Here is a 9,323-nt window from a genome sequence, read left to right as displayed (position 1 = left end):
GTAGGAGTCTATCTCCTGCTCGCAGTCCCTGATGGCACGCAGTCTCTGGACTGTGGCCTGGAGCTCCTCCAGCTGGTGCGCCAGAGACCCCAGTAGGGAGCAGACCCTGCAAGGGGAGGTGGAGGCTGTCCATTTCACTGCCCCAATGCAAGGGGGTGCTATCTGCAGCTCCTTTTCTCCCCTACATCACAGCCCAAGCCTCGCAGATAGTACTCATATCGTTTAGTCTGGACCTTACTCTGTTCTGCCCCCCTTGTCCTCCCTGGGCTCTCCGTGGCCCTGCTTCACTGGGCGCCTCACTGGGCATTTGTCAATGCTGCCCCCCTTCTCTGGGGGCTTCTCACAGCCCCCCTTTCTGGGGCTGGGCATCTCTATGAGGCCTCCTCCCAACCCCTGATAGCCTCACCCAAACCTCCGGTTCTAAACAGCAAACACAAAACACAAGCCCCTGGGCTCTAACATAAAATCTAAGCCATCCAGCTAAAAATCATTCAGTCCCTACCAGGGAATTCTCCACCCCATAACAGCAATCAGGAGCTACTCGTGCAGTCAGGCTTCTGCCCTATGTTTGCTCTGGCAGAGTTCCTTCTCCCTTGGCTGCTAGTGGGGAGCTGTCAGCCTGGCCCTTGCCCTGGGCTTTAAATGTGAACCAGGCCCTGCCCCTTCTGGTCAGCTGACTGCTGGCAGGTGTGGGTCACCAGGTAACTTTGGTTGCCCTGGCAACCAGCAGCTGGGGCTTCTCACTCACTGTTAGGGCTCTTTCCTGGGAGTTTCCCCTCTCTAAAAGGAGCAGGGTGCTTAAGTGCTCTGCAACACTACATAAACTTTGTATTTTCTCAGCCATCTGAAAAGTTCTTAGTCGCAACACAAGCTTTTTAACCACTGAGGTTATTTTATATAATGACTTTTTCTGAGGATTTGGATTTCTTCCAGTATATTGCTTCAAGAACAAGGAAAGCACAATGTAGATTTACACACTAGAAATTCAAGAAATAAGGTCAGTCTGCTTGAAAATATAACTCCAGTCTTGTTTAGACAGCTAGTGTAAGATGTCTTTTAGATATAATAGTACATTTTTTTTTGTGCAAGAGTTGAATATCCATTTAATGTAATCTTGTACTGTTCCATATGAACAGAGTAGCATAGAACAAGAGACTTTATATCTAGCATGTTGACCCAGACATAAAATTACCTCATCTGATAATGCTAAAGTAATTACAGCCAGTATACCAGAACTTACCTTGCAGTTGATTTTTCTGGTGTGTGTTTGCATTGGTTTTACAAGTTAACCTCCTAATTTTTTTATTGGTGTTTTTCCAAATAAAGCTACAACAAGCAGAAAAATGAGTAAAAATTCTTTACATTCTTCCGTTTAGATGCCAAAGCATTTTAGCATCTTTTAAAAGAGCATTGTAGGTTGCCACTGGTCACTAAAATATGTGTTTATGTATAAATTTAATGATACCCCTTGAAAACTACCATTTTGCTTCATGAAAATCATAAACTCAAGATTAGAGCTATTAGTAATATTGAACTGAAGCCAAGTTTTCTGCTTCTCAAACACCATCTGTTTTGCAGTACACAGAAAAAAAAACCATAATGAGTTATTTAAATACCCAAGGAAATGCATGTTGTGGTTAATTTTGTCATATACCCTGAATAGTAATGTGTACATTAATTCTTCAGGAAAAAAAAATCCAAGTTATATTGTGAAATATAGTAAGGTTTATATTGTTTTATTGAATGATCATGTATCCTAAATTACATCAGTGATACTTATTCAAAGAAGTGTTGAGCGTTACATTCTCACTTTCTGTTGGCGTTACAATTTGCAGTTTAAGACTGGCTATTTAATAAGAGATTAAATAATAGGGTGTGCTCGTCTTAGTTGTATGAAGACATGTTAGACAAGGTGTCACTGTTAGTCAGTTATAACCTATGCTAGCTCCTATTAATTTACACCTTGTGAAATTTTATATTACACTTGAGAATTTAGCCAGAACCTTTCCTAAACATTTAAGAGATGTCTACTACCCAAATAGATCTTTTGACATTGTGCAGGGCATTGTCTGTTTTCTTTTTAAACTATTGGATATTACTATAATTTGAAATGTTGGCATAAGTTTATGTTCACTGACAGGTCTATATGAAAATAATGTGACCCAAATGTTATGGATTTTACTCTAAAGATTTTTGCTTACCAAATTCCTTTAATTCTTTTTGACACCTGAGATACCTTTTGCCTCTTCCAAGAACATCTTAAGCTCCTGTTTACATTTGTGCATGAATTGTGCAATTTATGGACAAATGAATCTCAGTATTCCTCCTTTTTTTTTTTTTTACCCTCCTACAGCACTTTCATATTTCACTTGTCCACATGGTATATGCAGGTGTTATTGTCAGACAGTTACCCCACTATTATCATAGTGACACTACTATCCATTTGATTCCACATGCAGATGCTTCTCTCCTACATTAATCCCAGGCTATGTTAAGTAACATCACATTCCCCCTGCAGGCTTTCTGCCCCCCTGCCATCTACACCCCACATCCGCAGCTTCCCATAGCCTCTGCCCCTCCTCCCACTCCCCCAGTTTCTGCCTCTTGCCCCCAGTTCCCCCAGTCTTTGCCTCTTACCCCTCAAAACCCCCTGCATCTGCCTCTTCCCCATCAGAATGCCCCCAGTCTCTGCTTCCTTCCCCTCACCAAATTCTTATCAGTCTCTGACTCCTTCTCCCACCCCATCAGCTGCTGCTGGACTGCTCTATCCCAGAGCACAGCATGTGGAAGCACAGCTCTTGCCTGGCCATGCAGCAGTGTCATCACTGCTAATGGCTGGGCAAAGGAAGAAATTTCCATGTGCTCCTTTCCCAGGAGAGACCCTAGTGAGGGCTGAGCTGTCACTGGCGGTAAGGGGGTGGAAATGGGGTGGGTAGGAGGGCAGAAGCTGCAGAAGGGAAGTAGGAGACAGGAGGAGGCCCTAACTCGGGTTTCATGTGCAAATTTAAGATGAGGGGCTTTGTCCCTCATGCTGATGGGGGAGTGAGGGAGAACTTATATTTGAGTAAATGTGGTGTGTAATTCAGAGAGAGAGAAAACTGATACTTCAGTGCTGCAGATATTGAATCAGTTATTTAGTTAGAATTTGGACCACGTCCTGCAGTCCATGCCTATCACATAGTCTGACTGAACTGTTATCTAATTTGACATATATAAAATGGTAAAGACAAATGTGGTATCTGTAGCGGTTTCATTTATCACAATAATTGTCATTAGTCCCAATAAAAAGTGAAACATATTTCACCGTTACAGTAAACTGTATTTTCCTACTTTTAATTAGCGGATCTATGTAAGGAAATACAGTTTCTTAAAGCTGTGCCTTAAAATTTTGGTTGTATTATAGGTAATTGTATTGAGGTGGCTAACTACCTGCCATGAATCATGTTGTTATAAAACTGGTAATTCTTAATTCAGGGGAATTGGGCTTCAAAGCTACCTTATTGACATGCCTGAATAAAGTGGATGGAACTAATTAACATTCAGCATTATAAAATAGGAAGAATTAAAGAAGTTTCAATATTAAAATCAGACCCCTATGAAGATATTCCCTTTTAGTTATGGGGATTTTGGACTGATGGACAGGCTAAACCAAAACTCATAATCCTATTACAGTCTCCTATACTCATATAATAAGCTTAAATATCTGTTTCTTTACAGTCTTAATATTGCCTTCTCCCTATAGGTTTTTCCTAATATAGCTAATATATTCTTTAATGTACTCATTGAACATCTTGTTATTTAAAATGTATGCATAAATGTTGCTGTATTTTCACTGTAAGTTTGTTATTGGCCTCCAGGGATTGCAAGTTATATTTTTAACAAAAATATGTTGTAAAAAGGAACATAAATACGATAATTATAAATAAACCATTACAGGACTGATGTATATCATGGAAATATCAAACCTTTAGGAGCATCATCAATTGCAGTGAGCATATAAGTAATGTTTGGATTGTAGCATACACCAAAGCATGGACCGTAGCATACACCAGAGGGTGGTTGCTATATCTGACACTATTCCTATACTCTGAAGTCACTTTTTCCCTTCTTGATTAAAAAAAAAAAATGATTGTGCAGGATAATATGCATCTGATTCTGGGAAGAAAATGGAACTGATATAGAAGAATAAGTGAATTCTTAGCTGAGCTAATGAACTTCATATGAATTAGTTAACTCTCAAAGGGATTTATTGACCAAAAATTTGTCAGTTCGTTGAATTTGTAATTATCACTTACATGTTGCAAAGGGCTGTGTATATCCAAAATTTAAGCAGTATGGCTAGAAATAATTTTAGTAAGTTATTGTTCATAATTTAGTTTTTTATCTCTTTACTGTACTTTGTGCTCAGGTTGCAATTTTTTAAAAATTTTAACATACCCTAGCTAATTTACATCCCATTGCTTGGGAACAGTGCTATCTACAAAATGTGAAGGATTAGATTATGAAAGTTTTAAGTGCTAATTGCTGAGACTTTTGCCCAGTTTTACCAGGGTTCTAGCATGGGATGAGTTTATCAGTGCTCTTGTCTCTGACCCTAGAATGGACTAGACTAATAGTAAATTGGCCTAAAGAATTTTTTTTTTAAATGAGCTTATATAATATTTAGCTGAACATTACACATCTAAGGCTTCTGTAAAACAACCACTCGGTCTCTGTAATCTGCTAAAATTCTTTGAGGTTACCCACCAAATACTGTCTAAAATAGCACTAGATGGCATAATTTATTTGATTTTCAAAAGGGAAATTTAAGAAAACTAAATAGCAACTAGTCATGAATTAATAAAACTAAATAGTGACTAGGCAAGTAGTAAATAATTGGGATTGATTTGAAAGTCTCTAAGAAAATAAATTAAGAGAGTGGGAATGATCAGCATTATCAAAGTAGAAAGTGAATCGTTTCAAAGTTCCTTACCTGTTTTGGTTATATATAGGACATAATTCTCTATTACAGTTATAAAAATAACAACAGAAAAAAGTTAACAACAAGTTTATCATATAAACATTTCTATTATAATAACCTTGTTTAGATTATTAGTGGTTTAGCTCCTTGCACTAGGAAAAACACTTGTTGATATAGATTGTGTCCACAATGAGGTGGGTAGGTATGTATCTGCATAGTAGTACTGGCAAATTCTTCCTGATGTAAACTGTGCCCATTTTTTATGGTTGCCTGTTTTGTTTGTTTTTACCCCTTTATGAAATTCAGGATGTTAGATGACTTGGCAGGTTAGGAAGATATTTCTTCTACAGGCAAGTTATTACAAAATTTCCCATGATGAGGGTTTTTTCACCTTCCTTTTCAGACATTTTTTACTGGCCTTTTAGACATAGTATTAGACTTGAAAGACCATGGGTCTGTACTTGCATGGCAGTTTCTATGTCAGATTGAATCTCTTGCTGTTATGCTACAGGAAGGTTGAAACTTGAAGAGGCATGTCAAGACCCTGTCAATCAAAACTAAAGGACAACTTTGTCAGTATCACTATGAAAATTTGTGAAACTGAAATATAGAGTTCTCATATTTTTATGCATTATTGTCTTGACATAACGCAGCTGAGCTGTTCAAAGTTTGGAATAAATGTCATTCAATAACTAATTTCAAAATAGCTATTTCTACCAACCCTGGTAGTGTGTGTGCATTTTTGGTTTATCCCTTTTATTCTGTGAACAAATTAAGATAATTAGTTACAACAAATTGTTAGCAACTTACACAACACAATCAAATCTTTATGATGAATAAAGTAGCAGCAAAATCTTGATGACATGTTTCCTAATAGTTACAGTAATAATAACATAATCATGTTTTAATTATTTCTTTACTTCCGTAGTTTGAATCATAAAAGGCTGTCAATTACACTTGGGCGAGGTCCATACTCTGAAGGCTTTACATGAATACATTTGAATATATTTTTAGTGTTCAAATTATGAAAGACCATCTCTGTTCTGATATGTTGTCTCTTTACAAAGATTAATGTAAATATATCTCCATCTCTGATCTTGCAATACAGATAGTTAACAACTTCTAGTGAGAGAAGACATATAACCTGTAAATAGGACATGGTAAAAGTAGTATAATCAATATATACATAATATATATATATCAGTATACATACTACCCCATCCTCTCCCATTACCCTCATTGGATTTTATAGAATAATTTTAAACTGTTATCTTGAAAGCAAACATTCACTATCTAGCATGACCTATACCTGAAAAAAAGAATGAATACTTTGAATTTGGTAATTTTGAACACCATACATGAGAATCCTACCTGCTTAGGAATGTTTACCAATTGGACAGCTCTACTTATGATTTTTGAGAAATTTGCTTATAGGTAAATCTTGGCTCTTTAATATTAGCACAACTGCAAATTAAGTGCACAAAATTGTACAAGAGTGGTTTATAACTTGATGAAGTCATCAGAAGAATGGTATGCCACACTTTCCACTTCTTTGTTTACAGTGTTATATTGGAAGAAGAAAAGGAGAGACATTTTACACCTGAATTAAAATAAAAACTGAGCTATTATTTTAAGCTCATTGCATATTTAAGTAAAGAAATGGTTCCTTGAGCTGATTTACACAGGAATGTCATGGCAAAGAAATTAGTTCAGCAGTATTCCCTCAGGGTTTGTCCTTCATCAAATGTTTACAGTGGTTTTTGGAGACCTTGGCACTACAGGCACTGGGGGATTGAAAGTAAACTTGGTTAAACTTCAGTTCACTGCTTATCTGGGTATGTGTGGAGGCTCTTAGGCTGAAAGGCTCATTAGGTCAGCCTACAAAAGCTATCAGTCAAACCAAGCAGACAGGTTAATTTTTTTTTATAGGAGGAGAAAAGAAAATGGTCTAACACCACGACTTGTATCATTGTCCACCTACTGTCACAGTAGTTGTACTATCAAGTACTACTGGTTTACATTCTATAGGAATTATGAATGATATATAAAGTAAATTGGAAATATCATTCAAGCATAGCTAGGTGATTCAAAGATTTTTACTTATCAATTATGATGGGATTTAGATTGAGGTTACTTTATGTTCATTTGAGAAGAATACCAAAATGGATTTGAATTGAAAATTATTCAATGCTGGTGATATAAATTTCACTAATACAATGTCCAGTCCAGTACTTGCAATTGAACCAGGTTATCAGTTTGTTCTCTCATGCAGAATTCAATCAAATCGGTGTTTGTTTCACCTTTTTAAAAATTGTTAAATAACCAAACTTTTTGTTTGTCAGATATTTTAAATATATTTTATAATTTCCTTCCTTAATGAGTGTGAACACATCTGAAAACAAGGTAAGTTAGACAGCCCGAGTCCGTTTCATTTCCAAGTGTCTTCCATTAAGACAAACATCTTGAAAAGTGCTCCGCCCATATCCTAGTGGATAACATCTGGAAGAAAAATAAACTTATCTTTAATTGTTGTAATTTTTAATGACATAAAATTCCCATTGCAGAAGAATGCATTTTTATGATTATTTATTCACCCCTGAAATAAAATGCATTTTAATATTATGGGACACTCATATAATTGAAAAATAGCACCTTTTTATTAAGAGCAACCATGTTTAAATAAATATTTTGAGAAAAGAACATTTATTTTAAACTTCATTTAAGAACTAACTCTTTTAAAAATTCATTTCAAAGCTCTACTTCATTAAGAGGAACATTTTTAGTGCAACTTTTCCTAGGATATAAATATTTTTTTAAATCTGTTTTTAAAAGTCAGTTTATGCAATATTTTCTAACTCTAGTATTCCCTGATGCTGGTAGAAAAGTCAGCTGAAAGAACTTTAAAAAACAGAGTAGTATAATAGTGCGCAGGTTCTGCTAAGAAATTATATTTCCCTTTGTACAGTAAGATGTTCAACAGACAAAGATCTGTGAAAATTACTGTAATTCTGGGCTGTATAAAGTGGTGTGGATGAAAAAATTCCATCATGGGGAAAAAACTACTACAGCAAACAGCAGTGGTCATGCGTTGAAACTCGCATTGGAAGAAAGTAAAATAAAATTCTGTGTTTTTGTGTCTGGGGAGACATGGTGCTGTGCACAGCCACACATAAGGCTGAATCTGTAGTATGAGGCCTATGGGAATGTGTAGCTGACCTTGTCAACTGATGTTAAGACCACACATTTGCAGATGGCACCTGTGCACTTTAACATTCCTCTGAAACATTTATCTTTTGCCATATGGGGGTGGAGTGATTGTGTACACATTTTCATTAGTAAGTAAAAGTTAATGTGAGCAGCTTTAATTTACTATTCCTATCCTATAGTATTTTATATTTTTTCTAGGATAATGTAAGTGGCATTTTGCTTTTCCCTGACTCCTCCCAGCTTACTTTTGACCATGTTCACGTTAAGTTCTCAGACAGCTCTGTGTGTGATTCATTTTGGAAAGAAGTCCTGTGACAGATATGGGTTAGTTGTATTATGTTTTCCTTTAGTCTAGAATGTCAGACCTCTAAGAATCGCCTTTCTTGGAGTGGAAGCCGGCGTTCCTCTTCTTCCAGAGCAGAAACCTGGGGACAATTTATTGTATTCACCTCAGCAGGATTGACTTCATCTGAGTACACTACTCTTTTTGTCTCATGGGAACAATGGCAGGGTAATTCAGGGTCCAGTCATTTTGTTTAAAGCAACAAACTAATTACTTAGAACAGAATCATTACTGGGGACACAGAACCTAATATATGGAACAGTCTGCAAGTTTTTTACCAAACAGGCATGTAAAGTAGAAACTGTTGTCACCTTTGTGCCACCATAAAAAAAATTAAGGTGATACAAAGTAAAAGTCAACATCCCTACCCTCTGACATGCTGTAAATGCCTCTACACAAATGCTTGTAGTATGGGTAACAAGCAGGAGGAACTCACCCTCCTGCTGGCTGACACCAGCCCAGACATAGTGGGGATTACAGAAACGTGGTGGGACACAACGCATGATTGGGTGGTGAATGTCAAGGGCTATAGGCTGTACAGGAGGGACAGGATAGGAAAGAGAGATGGGGGCGCGGCGTTCTATATTAAGGAGGAATACACATCCTCGTCAGTTAGCAAGGAGTCAGGGGAGGGGCACTCTGAAGTGCTTTGGGTTAAAGTAAAAGGCAGTCGAGGGGAAAGAGACTTAATGGTGGGAATCTACTACAGACCTCCCAACCAGGGCGAAGAGCTTGACCAGGAATTCTTGGGTCAGCTCACAGAGGTAGTGAAGGCTAAGGATGTGGTAGTCATGGGGGACCTGAACTTCCCAG

At 37.2% G+C, this 9,323-nt stretch overlaps 1 protein-coding gene and 1 long non-coding RNA gene across 3 annotated transcripts in view; one reads left to right on the top strand and one right to left on the bottom strand.

Annotated features, from left to right (window-relative positions):
* Nucleotides 1-9,323, top strand: part of DIAPH2 (diaphanous related formin 2) — a 686,654-nt gene that overhangs the window by 556,332 nt on the left and 120,999 nt on the right. The window lies entirely within an intron of this gene.
* Nucleotides 1-9,323, bottom strand: part of LOC109311037 — an 18,219-nt gene that overhangs the window by 4,439 nt on the left and 4,457 nt on the right. Inside the window, exon 2 of the long non-coding RNA XR_002101378.1 lies at nt 5,610-5,613. This is a non-coding gene — a long non-coding RNA (uncharacterized LOC109311037). The remainder of the gene's footprint in view (nt 1-5,609; nt 5,614-9,323) is intronic.

Source organism: Crocodylus porosus, unplaced genomic scaffold, assembly GCF_001723895.1.
Source record: "Crocodylus porosus isolate Cpor-Errol unplaced genomic scaffold, CroPor_comp1, whole genome shotgun sequence".
Lineage (NCBI taxonomy): Eukaryota > Metazoa > Chordata > Crocodylia > Crocodylidae > Crocodylus > Crocodylus porosus.
The sequence above is the reverse complement of the archived record's forward strand: the minus strand, read 5'-3'. Positions and strand labels throughout refer to the sequence as shown.